The 16,699-nt window shown below is 34.8% G+C and overlaps 2 protein-coding genes and 1 long non-coding RNA gene across 3 annotated transcripts in view; 2 read left to right on the plus strand and 1 right to left on the minus strand.

The window, feature by feature from the left end:
• Positions 1 to 16,699, plus strand: part of LOC127869136 (NACHT domain- and WD repeat-containing protein 1-like) — a 156,857-nt gene that overhangs the window by 50,486 nt on the left and 89,672 nt on the right. The gene's annotated exons all lie outside the window — the stretch shown is intronic.
• Positions 1 to 16,699, plus strand: part of LOC127869159 (uncharacterized) — a 156,832-nt gene that overhangs the window by 49,828 nt on the left and 90,305 nt on the right. The window lies entirely within an intron of this gene.
• LOC127869127 (uncharacterized) overlaps positions 1 to 16,699 on the minus strand; it is a 77,009-nt gene that overhangs the window by 1,453 nt on the left and 58,857 nt on the right. The window contains exons 12-20 of the mRNA XM_052411457.1: positions 14,313 to 15,140; positions 12,673 to 12,839; positions 11,100 to 11,299; positions 10,232 to 10,305; positions 8,138 to 8,395; positions 7,183 to 7,246; positions 5,625 to 5,771; positions 4,889 to 5,038; positions 1,872 to 2,017 (exon numbers count right to left, since the gene is read on the minus strand). The gene's annotated coding sequence lies outside the window, so the exon portion shown is untranslated. The remainder of the gene's footprint in view (positions 1 to 1,871; positions 2,018 to 4,888; positions 5,039 to 5,624; positions 5,772 to 7,182; positions 7,247 to 8,137; positions 8,396 to 10,231; positions 10,306 to 11,099; positions 11,300 to 12,672; positions 12,840 to 14,312; positions 15,141 to 16,699) is intronic.

Below are 16,699 nucleotides of genomic sequence, written 5' to 3' on the forward strand. Positions count from 1 at the left end.
AGACAGTCAAAAATGACCAAGTCAGACAACACTGACAACCTAGGCCTGTGGTTTATCAAAGAAATCATAGCCAGAGTTCATCATGTATCTATGGACATAAGTCCACTGGTATTTAATGAAAACTAGCAATTACAAATTAGAACAGGTAAGAAATGATAATTATATCATTTAAAACGAGAGAAGTGTTCGTCAGAAACACAATGCCCCCTATTGCGCTGCTTTGAAATAAAATTGCTATTTATAATTTGGCAGGTATAGAAATCATCTCCCTTTAAAGCTTATTACTTCCCTTGAATTTTGTCCAATCCAACCGGGGGGGGGTCTCACAGTTAATTATGACCATGTTAGACATCACTGACAACCAAGGCCTGTGGTTTAAAAGAGATAATAGCCAGATTTGATCATGTATCTATGGACATAAGTCCACAGGTATGTAAAAAACATGAAAGAAATGATTATTATATAATTTAAAAAAACTTTGACAAATCAATCATTTGAGTTATAAATAATCAAAATAATAAATCTGTACAGTAACTGTGAAAAGAACTTCAATTCTTGGTAAGGAAATATATAATATGACATTTATAATTAAATAAATTACTTCCCTTGAAAATAATTGTCTCTAACAAATCTCTATTTTTAGTAGCAAATAATTAAAAGCCACTACCGTGACAGTAGATTCACCACTCAAAATGTGCAGCTCCATGAGATACACATGCATGCCAAATATATCAAGTTGCTATGTTCAATATTGATTAGGTATCGCCCTTTAAAGCTCATTACTTCCCTTGGATTTGTATTTTTTACCGTAGACCGTAAAGGATGACCTTGACCTTTTACCACAATGTGTTTGTCAGAAACACAATGCCGCCTACTGCGCCACTTTGATTTATTAAACAAAAATATATACGTTGGCAGGTCAGATAACTATGTCCATATAAAGCTTATAACTTCCCTTGGATTTGTTTGTTCGACCCTAGACCTTGAAGGATGATGTTCACCTTGAAATTTTACCACTCAAATGTGCAGCTTCATGAGATATACATGCATGCCAAATATCAAGTTTCTATCTTCAATATTTAAAAAGTTAAGGCCAATGTTAAGGTTTTATCACGACGCTTACGCCGGACGACGAGCTGTCTATGAAAATAGCTCGGGTTTTCTCCGAAAACAGCCGAGCTAAAAATTAACCAAAACTAGAGCTTCGTCACAGACGTGACTAATACTCTACCTGCTGCATTGACACTGAATATTTTGCATGTTGCCTTCACAAAAAACAGCGGACACCATCCTTAATGTTTAAAACACACTAAGTGACCCCGTGACCTAGTTTTTGACCCGGCAAGGCACATGTTCAAACTTTACCTACACATCATCTAGATACAAATTCTAACCAAGTTTGGTGAAGCTCTGATGAAAACTACTTGAATAAGAGAGCGGACACCATATTTAATGTTTAAACGCACTTAGTGATCCAGTGACCTAGTTTTTTACCCGGCATGATCCATATTCGAACTTGATCTAGACATCATCTAGATACAACATCTGACCAAGTTTGGTGAAAATCGGATGAAAACAATTTGAATTAGAGAGTGGACACTTAATACGAACCGACCGACTGACAAGCTCACTCCTATATACACCCCTAAACTTCGTTTGTAGGGTATAATAAACAAGAAGGAAAGTTCACATGATTGTATATATGTCTGATTTTATCACACAAGAAGCAATACTTTTCTAGGTCACACATGACAAAAAAAAAACACAGCTGGATTGAAAGATGTATGGACACAAAAGGGTAAATCTACATGCACCCACCAATCTCTGAAAGTGAGGCCACGAAAAAGCATGCACATGACACGAAAACTCACCCAAGGTTTGCTCTGCATGATGTTCATAGACTGAGGGTTGTGAAGCATGGGGATCTTGGAATCTAGAGACGATGACTGCCGCTGGTTCACTTGCTGTGACTGCAAATGCTCCTGGGATATACTCATTGCTCTGCTACCAAGGTTTTCTGGAATAAAAGTAAATCGTGCGTCAAACAAATTCAAGACAATACTAGCGTTTTCAAGGACAAACAAAACTAATTTAAACCCGACAAAACACTTGTCAGTGTTTCGACCTTTCATATCGACAATGCAATGTCAAAAGATTTAACTAGAGCCTACATTGTGCCCACGATGTTCTAGAGTTGTAAAGCGACTTGAAAATGTGAACGCATTCAATGCAATGAAGCTAAAATAATTAGAGAGGAAACATTAGTTCATTTTGATTTATCACCAAACTTTTTTTTAAAGAATGTTTAAATAAAAACAAGAGCTCCGCAGTTTGAGACAGATGCCTCCCAAAACAGAGCTTTGACTCTCATCACTCAATCCTTTTATGACATATCGAATGAATACCAATTTAACACCTAATGTCACAGCGACCTTGACCTTTGAACTAGTGACCCAAATTTCAATAGACATCCTCTACTGTCCAAGACCGATGCACATGTTCAGTATCAAGCCAATTGGTCAATTTTTTAACAAGTTATTAATCGGACACGATTTTCGCACTTATAATTGCGACAGTGACCTTGACCATTAACCTAGTGACCCTAATTTCAATAGGGGTCATCTACCGTCCATGGCCAATGCACATGTGAAGTATCAAGCCAATAGGTCAATTTGTTGACGAGTTATTGATCAGAAAGGATTTTCACACGTATTGTGACTGTGACCTTTGACCTAGAGACCCCATTTTCAATAGAGGCCATCTACTGTCCAAGGCAAATGCATATATGAAGTAACAAGCCAATTGGTCAATTTGTTGACAAGTTATTGATCTGACATGATTTTCATAATTATTGTGACAGTGACCTTTACCTTTGAAGTAGTGACCCCAATTTCACTAGAGGTCATTTACTGTCCAAGACCAATGCACATGTGAAGTATGAAGCCAATAGATCAATTTGTTGATGAGTTAGTTATAGGAAATCAACTGGTCTACCAACACACCCAACAACAGACTGGCAAACATTCTGCAAAATAATATACCCCCTCTTCTTTGAATTGGGGCATAAAATACACGTGGCGGGTTAACAAGAAATGGTTTAAATATACTTGTTCTAGAAAAAGTGTTTTACATATATGAAGATTTACCAAATGCAACACTTTTTTTTGTTTCAGTACAATAACAAAAACTAACGTGAGAAGAGTTTAAAAGTAATTTACTTGTGTTTTATTTTGAAATAACTTGAATTTACGGGGCTTACATTTACGCACTGTTATTTTTTAAAGTAAAAATTAACCTTGAATACATTGATATAGTGACTCATCTGAGAATACGCCAAAGACAAGTGCAAGTATGACAGCTTGTTTATTGCAAAAGACATGTGCACAGGTCGGTACTGGATTAGTCTCTTTATAGGCAGGGCTCTATTTCTAATATGGGTCTGATGCAAAGTCAGATACACACTCTTTTTAATTGCATCCTTACAAACCGACAAAAAGTATGGTGGAAAAAACGTGTCAGAATGAGTGCACTGTTGTATATTAATTTAATATTTTAATTTGATTTATGACAAACACAATGTCCTATTGATATTCGACACACATTTGCATTTTTTAGAAAAACAAGAGCTTGTCATAACAGTGCCAAATCCCTGCCGACATGTGTTTGCATGTATGACAACATTTGTTTTAGAGAGTAGAATAATATTTGTAAAACATTGCACCTGTGCCATCCATTTATATTTCAAGGATCAATTAGTTATATAGTGTTTGAGATATGCTGTACAGAATAAAATATAAGGAAATAAAAGAAAGTGAGGTAATTAAAGAAGAGGACTATAAACAGTTACTGTTCTTTGTCACTGTATTTTTCCATAAACTCATCTATTTATTTAACAGTGAATTCTTCGTTGTTCAAATTAAAATATTATTGTAATATAAGATAAAGGGAGATATTAAAAATTGAAAAGTTAAAATATGTACTATAAAATTTAATTAAATATAATTAAAAAATATAAATAAATGAAATATAATATAAAAAAATAATTAAAAAAATAAAGGAATATAATTAAAAAACTACGGCCAAAAGAGTTATGGTTCATGTTCACTGCACTTCTCCTACTTGCCATCTGTTTATATTTCTAGTTTAAAGTAAATCCCTTCAGTAGATTTAGAGTTATGCTCCGGACAAAAATTTACTTTTAAATAAAATAAAGGGAGGTAATTCAAAAACTAAGGTAGATAGAGTTATGGTTCTTAGTAAGTGCACTTCTCCTACTTGCCATCTGTTTACTTTTTTAAGTTTCAAGTTAATCCCTTTATAGATTCAGAGTTATGCTCCGGACAAAAATGTACTTTGAAATTAAATACAGGGGGATAATTCCATAACTAAGGTAGATAGAGTTATGGTTCTTAGTCACTGCACTTCTGTTACTTGCCATCTGTTTATATTTCAAGTTTCACGTTAATCCCTTCAGTAAATTAAGAGTTATGCTCCGGACAAAAATTTACTTTAAAATTATATAAAAGGGGAGATAATTCAAAAACCTAGATAGACAGAGTTATGGTTCTTGGTCACTGCAATTCTCCTAGTTGCCATCGGTTTATTTTCTAAGTTTAAAGTAAATCCATCGAATAGATTTGGAGTTATGCTCTGGACAAAGTTTCCGACGGAAGGACGGACGCACAGACACACAGACGGACGGACAGACAGACGGACGGACGGACGGAGACTAGTACTATATCCCCTCCTATTTTTTTTCAGCGGGAATAAAAAATAATTTACTGGCTGACTGATGTTGAACACAAATATTGTTATAATTGTTCTCACATTTTTACTTCAGTTAATAATATTAAATCTATATTTTAACTACATACATATATATTCTTACCTAACTAAATCATATAATAATTAGGTTTAAAATAAACCCAGATAAGGTAATCCGCTGGAAACTCTCGTATTGTGTATTGGCCTCCACAGCTGAAGTGAGGGCACTCATTTCGTCATTGCAGTCTCGGATGTCCTATTGTGAAGTCATCTTCTTTATTGAAAATGATATACACTATTTAATGATAAAAGATAGTCCTCTTGTGTTTTTTTTGTGTAGAAATTCCGTTTACTGTGAGTGATTGAGCAATTATATTTAAATGAAAATGTTAATACAGATAGATGGTTCGGTTAATGCCCTGTTTTATAGTCATTTTGACAAATACAAACATGTAAAAAATACAAATTTAAAGGTAAATGTTAATAGATTTACTTAGTGATGCCCTGTTCTGCAGTCATTTTGTTTACAAATACAGATGGAACAATATAAAATAGCTTGATCATCGAGTTTTCAATATCATTTTTCAAACATTATTAAAACCACATCAACACAGTTTATGGAATAACCTAAAGTAATAAATATACAAAATTAAAAATGGAAAATCATAAAAGCTGCCTTCTTTTAGGTTCTAACTGAGATTATTGATATTATTATGTATCAAAAGCAGTAAAAGCAATTTACAATAACATTCTGCAAAATATTGGTATACACTGTGTAGTTATATGTAGCCACTTTTAAAAGTGCTTTAGTTATGTCATTCGGGTCAGTTAAAGTACTCATAAAATCTGTGAACAAGTACCTTTAAAATCTTACACATTCTTACTACAGTGACTATCTAAGCCCAAGTGATCGTCAACCTGACCATTAGGTGTGTACAAGGGCAAGGTCAAAGTCCTGTTGGAGGTTTTCATCGCAAGGCACTGGGTGGTTTTGGGAGACCCTCAACCTGGTAAGTAAAAGAGAGGAAAAGTGATTAAATCAAACAATAAATCAAAGCATGGTCAATATATTGCTAGGCCGTTACTCCTCCCATTGGCCATTCCATAATACATTGTGTAATGTAAACAAACACTCCTTATTAAATTAAAATGCTTATTATCTAAATAAATTGATATTCATAAACATCATATTTATTGATTTCCATTGATGTATATTGCTTAACTTACGTTATTGTCATTGTATTTGTATAATATTATTGTTCAAACTCGATTCTCATTCATTCAATAAATCCACCATTTCACATTACGTTTATTGGTATATACTTTACTTTAACGGTCGTCACTAGTGTCAGTGACGTCATGCCAGAAAAAGTATAAATAGCGGATTCGAATATAAACATGTATGAGTTTGGAATACAGATTTAAACGAAAAAAAAACATCCGGTTAAAATAGATTATTTAAACAAGCAAAAGATTATGATACAGAATAAGATGCAGGTACGAATATTTTATTATTGATTGTATATGATATTTTTTGGATATATGCTTTTGTTGTAATGAAAATAATAATGAAACTGAAATTGAAAGTAAAATTAGAAATTTTGAATGAACCCCTTGTTTTATTTTTGCTATACGGCATAACAATATCAATATGCTTAAATATGTTTGGAAACGAATTTTTGATAATGACTAAAAATCATAAAGAAATTCATTCTTTAATTTGTGCATGAATACTTGTATTAGCTACCTTTCATATGCGTCAGTGTTGTTCATGTATTGTTTCATATACAATTAAGATCATACACAGAAATCAGCAAATATCTTCTTTAACTCCATTTGTTTTATTAAAACAATCCATGTTGAGTGGACTTTGCAACAGACCGTGGCAAATAAGTAGCTCAAACATCGAAGACAAATTACTTGACTGCTGCTGTTATTGCTGCTTTGGCGAAGTGGCTTGGTCGTAAGGATACTGCTAGACACTGACCAAGATCCGTCAAAAGACAAATATATTCTGGAGTATTTGTCATTTTTAAAATGATTGTTTCTTCATCGAACACTATTGATTACAAGTTATGCAAATGCTTTATTCCTTTTTTTTTTAAACAAAAATATTCACACAATTTTACACAACTGTGGGCACAATGTTAGTTTTTAACCCTGAATAGAATATAAGTTACACAGCCTCTGAATTCCCATGTGTGGTGAAATACAGTGTTATTAATTTGATCTTGTGCAAAAGTGACTTGGCCAATGATAAAAGTTAGGGCTTTGTCACAAGATGACCATCTACCAATCAAAGCAAGACTTCATGGGGATCAAACAACTGAAGTATCAATTTAATCTTGTGAGAAATGAAGATGTTGTTTGATAAAATCTTTTTACATTATATGCAGACAAAGCACTCATTTTACTGACCAACTACATGTAACGGTGGATGATTTCATCGCTTGGCACTGAACGTTGCGGGGTGAACCTTAACCTGGTTAGGAAAAGAGAGGCAAAGTGATAAAAATCAAACAATAAATTAAAGCAAAGTAAAAAATATCGATATGCTTAAATATGTTTTGAAACTAATGTTTGCGAATAAATTAAATTATCAAGAAATTCATACTTTAGTTTGTGCATTAATACTTGTATCAGCTGTCATGCATATGCATCAGTGTTGTTGATGAAAGTGCGTTATAAAAGTACGATCTTACACGAGAATCAGTAATTATGCTCTATAACTCCATTAGGTTTTATTAAAACAATCACTATTTTGACAACCTTGCTGAAAACTGCTACAACTACATGTAGGTAGCTCAAACGTGTAAGACAGCTTACTAGACTGCTACTGTTGTTTTTGCTGCTGCTTCGACATGGCTTGGTACTGCCAAACACTTAACAAGATAAGCTAAAAGACATATGCTTGGCAATTTGTCGAAATGCAACAATATTTCACAATGGCTCCTTCATGAACATGATTGATTACAAGGGATGCAAGTGACTATGCTTTATTTGTTTTTAGACACTACTATTCAAACAACTTTGCGCAACTGTGGACACAATGTTAGTTATAACCCAGAATTGCATATAGGTTACAGCGCAACTGTGGGCAAAATGTTAGTTAAAACCCTGATTAGAATATAAGTTTCATATCTTCTGATTTCCCATGTATAGTGAGATACTGAAAGTAAAATAATACTGGGTAAAAGAGTGACTTGGCCAATGAAACGATGGGGCTTTGAATGCAACAAAATCACCACTTATCACTTACTGTTCAACGGTTTCACACAATTTAAGTTCCAATTTAATCCTTTGAGAAATTTAGATTTGATAAAAATCTTTTTATAATATATGCAAAAAATGCCGCTTTGACTAAAGAACTTACAGAAAATTGACTCCAATATACCCTCTCCAAAACTTGGTTTGTGGAGTCTTATTATCATTAATTCACATCAATTGCTGTGAGATTGAGATGTTCAGAAATAAGTAAGGCCATGGGTGCATCATGAACCTGCGTCCGAGGCTGAGGCTATTGCTGGAGACCGGAGTAGTACCGGTTTGACATTCCGCCTGGAATCTCATTTCACTGAAGGGTCACGTATGGCGCAGTCGCACTCAGCGAGGTTTTCAGGAATTGTGTCCTCTGAAATCAAATATCAACGAAGTGAATATCTAGTTGCATCAGCAGAAGGTCATTCTCATATTTACTGCAAGGTCCAACCTTGACAACAAGTCACCATTTGACATTACATTAGACACAGTATAAGGTAGTGAAACTCCAGCTGCTGGAGTAGTATTGAATTATTATTATAAACATTTAGTAGGTCCTTTATTTAAGACAAGTGACCGATTGCCCAAACAGTACAAAACAGCACAATACAAAACAACATAAACAAAAATAAGAATAAAGCTGGGGTCACCGCCTTGGAACGGTCAATGCAAAGCCTTGGGGGTTTAAACAGGTTTTGGAGCGCTCAACCTCACACTTGGCCCAGCAATATTCATATTACATCCAAGTGTAAATAAAATTTAACCTCATAGCATTGTAACTCAAATTAAACAATAATAAAAGGGAATTAAAACGCATTCAATTTAATTACCATTTAATTACTCAATGGTATTGAAGATACCAGAGCAACAGAGTGACAACTTTTTGAGGAACGATGGAATGAAACTATGAACAAGTGTCAACTACATTTCTTCTTTATAGAAAAAGATTTCAAAATATAGCATCCACACAGGCCATAAACTATTCAAGACAATATAACACAGTTTTGCAATGTGACAGCACACTTAAAACTGTATAAACTGTCAGGAAAATTACACCGATTGCATAAATTCTGATGGCATTTATTCTCAGACAAGTCGCATTATTTAGGAAGTTCATACACAAAAATAAATTAAGAACGAGAATGCCAACAAAATACACCCAGTTAGATGACTGGTTTACATTGATCGTGAGTACATTGGCACACATGTTTACTGGTCATTTTTTCTTCATTAAACAAGTACAGAGAATCTGGCTTGTTACTAAACTTGTACACAAAATTCTGCCCACAAACATTATTGACAACTTTCATGAAGAATCAACTTAAATTGCCTTGAATTAGTGAGCAGATGTAATAGTGGATGCCAACTGCCCAACAGCCAACATGCAGCTGCTGCTGGTTGTTCTATTATACATGAACCTTGCAGGAATAACCAGGCTAATCAGGGACAACACTTTCTGCTTTTATGGAATTTTTGTTTTAAAGAAATATGTTCTTAGCAAAATCCAGTTTAGGCGGTAAGTGGTGTCCCTGATTGGAGTCAAACTCTTACGCATTCAACCCGTTTCCAAGTGCAAGGCTCATATCTGTTTTTAAAGCTTCTATTACTCTTATAATTTCAACACAAAGTGAACATAATCTGTTATATCTAATCCTTTTAACGTGTTGTTGTTTCTGTTTTAATTTTTGATGAATGGCTATGTGTAAACATTGAACTCACTTTGCCATAGACAAAAGTAACCCAACAATGCTGAGGTTGGCATAAAAAAGACATAATTTTGTAACTCGTGAATGGAATTAAAAACAAATGATGAATTTGCCTTGTTTTCAATTATAGAACATTTAGATTGCTTTAGAGAAAAATCTTTACATATAAGTTTTTTTAATTTTCAGTTACTTAAAAAACATATGGAATTGATTATGCTCTAAATCAATCTAAATGTTCCATAATTGAAAACAATTCAAATGGTAGCTATAGATGTTCAATTTAAAATACAAATTTGAGCTTGAGTTCAAGCTTGAACCTTATGCATTTTCTTCACATGTCTATATACGATACAATAGTTTGTGGCTGAACCTTTAAATTTAATTAATTGGAGAGTAGAAACCTCAGTTTGCATAGGGTTTAACCTTATTTGTTAAAACTTGATTCCGTCTAAAGTATTAGGCAATGCCACAGTGACCCCTTTTGCGATGGGAAGAGGAATTACCTATTGAGACGTACTGGTTGTGTTGTAGTTGGGGAACACTGTTCTCTGGGCCTGAACTTGTGAGTATAAGCCCTCTGTGAACAGATAAAAGGACCTTGGCGCATCCTAGAAATGTGTCCCTGTAAACCAAATAATTCAATGCATTCTGAAATGTCATCAATTACATTGGATGTAAATCAAGTTTGTTTGAGTAAAAAAAGAAATACATAATGTTTGAAAACTCTTGATACAAATGAGATATACACAAAACACTTCATACAAACATACAAACATAGACTACTATATACTGAACACTAGAAGCAAACATTTTTCATCCATCTGAAATCAATATTTATTAAGTGCACTTCAACAGCTATACATATCATAATGCACCCCCCTTTGCCATTTCAAGGCAATTATGAATATTAACGATAACATAATGATTTTATTAAGTTAGCAGCCATGATAGAGATTTATTAATATATGAAAAGCACAAACTATTTTAATTGAAATTTGAAGTAGACAAGAGATGTGTTCGTCAGAAACACAATGCTCCTTATTGTGCTGCTTTGAAATAAAATTTCAATATATCATATGACAGGTTTAGAAATTATCTCCCTTTTTAAGCTTATTTCTTCCCTTGGATTGTATTTTATTACTTTTGACCTTAGAGGATGACCTTGACCTTTCACCACTTAAAATGTGCAGCTTCATGAGATACAGATGCATGTCAAATATCAAGTTGCTAGCTTCAATATTGCAAAAATTATGGCCAATGTTTTCGGACGGACGGACAGACTGACTGAGGGACAGTTCAACTGCTATATGCCACCCTATAGGGGGCATACAAACTGAACATTATACATGGTAAATGACAGTACCAATGTACCTTATGGATGAGGTAATCTCAGCTCCACAGCAGGAAAGTTTGGAGCCCAAGGTTTAGACTGGCTTCACCATGCAGATAGGACATGTTGAGCATTTGCCCCAAGGTCCTGGGCTAGGAAGTGTTGCTGGGCATCTGGGCCCAGCTGACCAGAGATCCTGATTTTCAGCAGGGTACCGATCTATGATTGCTAGGAACTAGCTCTTAAAACAAAATTCTGCAATTTAAATAAATATTGAAAATAAATGAAGATAATAATGTTATAATGTGCAGAAGGCATAGAATAATTGTTTTACTTAAATTTAATAGAATTTAATAATTAAAGTGGATTTTTTTATTGCAAGGAAAAAATGTTGTTCAAGGGCTAAATTTCAGCAGAAAAATGGACACAACTATGCCCTGACCTATGATTAAAACTGATATCAGATTAACTTTTATTTGCTATTTATTTACCAAGTTTGATAAATTTAAAATCAGAGAATTCACATTTTATGCTAGGAACTTTTCTTCAATCAGGCAGAAAAAGGACTGACGTTGAGTGAACTATATGAGCCTCATTCTCGGATAAATAGGACATAATGTATGCGCAGTCTGCACAGGCTAATCTGGGATGACACTTTAATAGGACATAATGTATGCGCAGTCTGCACAGGCTAATCTGGGATGACACTTTAATATGACTTAATGTATGCGCAGTATGCACAGGCTAATCTGGGATGACACTTAATATAAAGAAGTGAAACTCCAGCCTCTGAAGCAGTATTGCATTCTCATTATATACAATTAGTTGGTCCTTTATTTAAGACAAGTGACCAATTGCCTTAAACAATACGAAACAGTACAATACAAAACAACATACACACATATAAGAATAAAGCTGGGAACTGTCAGTGCAAAGAATTGAGGGTTTAAACCAGTATTGGATCGCTCAACCTCACACTTGGCCCAGCAATATTCATGATATATATCAGTGTAAATAAAATGTAACCTCATAGCATTGTAACTCAAATTAAATAATAATAAAAGGGAATTAAAACGCATTCAATTTAATTACCATTTAGTTACCAAATGGTAAAGAGACCAGAGCAACAGAGTTTTTTGAGGAACCGACGATGACATGAAATTACGAACAAGAATCAACTACATCCCTTATTTTTAGAAAAGATTTAAGAATTAGCATTATAAAGTTAATATTTTAGATATTTAAAGCACATACATTAAGCCCCATACCACAGAGCATCGCTCAAATAATACTTGTTGTTCTTGTTGCTGCTGCCTCTGCGACCAGTCAATAGAAAGAGAGTCCCGACGACAAAGTCACCACCCCAAACCCAGGAATTCCCGACTACTGTTGTTGAATGGCTTCAATCGCATACTGCTCTGCAGGCATAAGGTTCACATTATTGGAAAGCAATATATCGAGGTCAGTCACATTAACAGACCAGTCTCGCAACGCCTGCTCTATCTGTTGGATCAGATCGTATACGTTCGAGCGACTCGTACGGAACAATTTGTTGATACCAAGCATCTAATTTTTGCTAAGCAACATCGAACCTTGGACGGAAGTCAAACTCACCAAGGCTCCGCTGTTGGAAGAGTTAATAGGAGGCGTGCTAGGCTGACGCAAGACATATTCGTGCTGAATTTCTTCAGCAAGTTGTAGTATTTGTGCCCGAAGGTAGTCAGGATTGTTTTTGACTTTCACTTCAATGATGTTTTCATCTTGTTGGCTAATAATGTTTGCTGAAATGGAAAGCAAACTAAATTCAGATATTTTAGTGACAAATGAATATGCGTTGCAACATTTTTTTTTCATACCTGCATTTTTTAGTGACAAACATTGCGTCTATAATTGATATTAAGGATTAATTTTTTACCAATTATAACTCAAAATAGCGTTGTATCAATGTGTTACGCGCACCAACGTTAAATTGAAATGTTGGGGGTTTGAAACGGCGAAGAATATATGGTAAAGTACAGTTTGTAGCAAGGTGTAATATTAATCAAAAACAGGCATAACTTAAGCAGATTGAAGTGTGAGACTGTGCACCTTTAAATATGCATGTATGCAACTTTATATGCGCTACTTTACAACTTAAATAACTTTAAATGTAAAACTACATAGTTCTCAGCAATTGTAAAAGTGAGACAATACAACTTTAAATGTGACACTATACAATTTAAAATGTGAGACTGTGCATCTTTAAATGTGAGAGTAAATGACTTAAAAAGTGAGACTAAACAAATTTAAATTTGAGACAATACAATTCTAAATGTGACAATACACAACTTTAAATGTGAGATTGTACACCTTTAAATGTGATAGTATATAACTTTAATACGTGGACTAAACAACTTTAATGTGAGACAATACAACTGTATTACATATCATAAGAAACAATTGTTGTGAGTTGAATACATGACTGTACTGTAAGTGTATGAGTACTTGAGTTTACACGTTTTGTCGATGGATAAGCCAGAAATGTAGAAATACAGACGACCCTCTATGGTGAAGTCTGTCTATCTTGCTACCAATGGTCATTATACTCAGTAACTATAACCTATTCTGGTTAAACGTATTAGCTGTATGCGATATTGAATTGATATTAGTTGATTTCTTCATTTTCTTTGATGTCCTCGTTTTTGTAGGACAGATATTAGATTTAAAGTTTCAAAACTATAAGCAATATAGTGCTATTGTTTTGCAAACATCTGGGCTCTACTTTAATTAATCATATCCCCTATATGTGACATAAACAATTTTTACAACACAACAACTTCAAAATAGTAATAAATCTTAGTGAACTAAGCAAATAAAGCCAGTTATTTTTATAAAAGACTTTAAAACTCGCTAGAACTATAGTGGCTAGCTCTGTGCAGAGTTTATTTTAACCGTGTTTGGAATTGGGGCAAAATGGGAAAAAATCGTGCTGTTTTGATTTTAATTGGAAACATGGGTTGTTGTTTTTTGCTAACAAATATTTAAACATTGAGATTAAGTGCTATCAAGATTAATTGCACTAAGGTTCAACTTATAGAGCTGCATAAGAAACTTAACTCAATGTTGCAACATGTTAAACAAATACATTTGTGGGCAAACCTTGAATTGAGAATATAAGCCAGTAATTAAGTAAAAGTATGAACTTGTTGAGACTAGGAATGATGCCGACTTTCGGCCCCAAATTAAACATAATAAATAACACTGTAAGGTCTCACCTGAAGCTCAAGAAGCTGAGATAACATGATGGCCTCGCTGTGAGTGCTATGGTCAAGTTTGAGGTCTCATAAATGTCGTTCAGAGTCCTTACTGGATCACACAACGAAACTGCTGTCATTTTCTAAGCCTTTTCTGGTGTTGATTCTATGTGCTTTGGGCTTGGAGTGCAAAGCGCTCGTAACAAAACCGGACGTGTTTACTTTTAGCACCTTGTTTACAATATTGGGCGGAATTCACATTTTAGGCAAACCCCATGGGTGTATCGTGTCCAGGGTGTTCACAATGAAGTAGTTACTGCCTTTCTTTGTCAGCAACAGCATCAAAAGCGCGTTTGTAAATCTACTACTGTCCAAACTATAGACAGCAAAAGTATTCTGCTTGGAAAGCTTACTCATGTGAATTAATCGCTTCAATTGTAAAAATTTCCTTGATTTTTTCCCGATCCTCGCTGAATTTATGTTTGTCCCATAAAGAATGGAACAAATTAATCAACTTTTTATTCTTCGTGATATTCGTTGTGATGTCATACGGCAAGAACTGACTGTTAGTGTTACCATAACTACTTCTATAACTCATTGTGTCTGTCCCACTCTGGCACTCGAGCTCAATAAAACTACTCAGTCTTGAGTGTTGAAAACTCGACACAGACATTGCCGTTGTTGAGTACAGCGCTTGAATTCAACTATGATGACCCTTTGAGGCCAGAGGTCAGGGTGGAGGAGCTAGGGGTCAGGGGGGGGGGGGGGCAAGGATAGTCCTGGACTGGGGATTCTTCAGGCAGACTGGTGCTGTTCCTGGTCAAACTCGATATCAATGCTGGTTCTCTCCTGAAAACAACAACAGCACAGTGGGTGGTATGAACTAGTAACAAATGTTAATACTACAATCTATAACAAACTATGCCTTTTGATTGGATGTGAAGGTTTTCAACAGCAAAACTTTATTCTAATGAATTTTTAATCTGGGATTTGATTGGTTCCTTGTAATCAATAGCACAAACATTAATATAAACAAGAGGCTCTGTCACCATAGGATGACTTATGCCCCCTATAAATGCTTGATAGAAGTTATGAGCTTTTTTCGAAACCTAAACGCAGATTTCGAAACCTTAAGGCGAACCCTAAGTCCAAGGTCAATGTCACAGGGGTCAAAATTTGTGTGCGTATGGAAAGGTCTTGTCCGTATACACATGCATACCAAATATGAAGATTATATCTCAAGGGACATAGAAGTCATGAGCATTTTTCGAAACCTAAACGCAGATTTCAAAATCTTAACGCGGACCCTAACTTCAAGGTCAAGGTCACAGGAGTCAAAATGTTTGTGCGTATGGGAAGGCCTTGTCCATATACACATGGAAGGGGGCATACTTAAACCATTTTGTATTAAAACATTGTTGGCTAATGTTATACTAACCTGTGAATTCAATATTATCATTTTCACTAAACTTTCAGAGATGTTATTTTATAAGCCAATATGCGGCTCATCAATAATATTAATTATTGTCCCTTATAAGCATGTGTCGTCCACATAAGCTAATCAGGTAGGACACTTTCCGACTAGACTGGATTTTTGTAAAAAGGACACTTCCTTTCAAAGAAAAAAACCTTTGAAGAGGAAAGTGTTGTCCCTATTAGTCTGTGCGGACTGCGCAGACTTATATGGGATAACAATTTGAGCACATGCATTAAGCCCCATTTTACCACAGCACGGGTCATTTATATTTTTTGCCATTTCTTTCCTGCATATTAACAACAAACAAGGGCTGTTTGTAAAACATGCATGCCCCCCTATATGGGCCATAAGTTGTAGTAGCAGCCATTGTATGAATACGTTTTTTGTCACTGTGAATGGTGGTGGTGGTGGTGGTGGTGGTGGTAGCAGCAGAAGAAATAATAGTAGCAGTAGTAGTAGTAGTAGTAGTAGTAGTAGTAGTAGTAGTAGTAGTAGTAGAAGTAGTAGTAGTAGTAGTAGTAGTACCGTAAATTCGCGAATATAATACGCCCTCGTGTTTAATACGCACCCCCAACTTTGGTCCAAATTTTTTGGTAAAAATTCAAAATCCGAGTAAAATACGCACTAAAAAATTCAGTGTCCGAAATCGGCCATGACACTGTCATTTCCGAAAAAAATGTATTCACACTTGTTAAAATAAAATTTCAGATTGAAGATTCCTGTTTAAAGTGATCGCTGTCATTTGTTCTCCCACATGTTAAATGTCTTTATATATTTTCTCCATTAAGTTTATTTGAACGTATTATTTTAAACAATAACGACATTTAGAGCAATACCGGTAATTATTGACCATATCGGCAAGCTATTGCATTCCCAGTACACATTACGTTCGACAGTGTTTACACCCGCTCTAATTTTCGCGCGCTTTTAG

The sequence above is a fragment of the Dreissena polymorpha genome, chromosome 2, assembly GCF_020536995.1.
Source record: "Dreissena polymorpha isolate Duluth1 chromosome 2, UMN_Dpol_1.0, whole genome shotgun sequence".
NCBI classification, from domain to species: Eukaryota; Metazoa; Mollusca; class Bivalvia; order Myida; family Dreissenidae; genus Dreissena; species Dreissena polymorpha.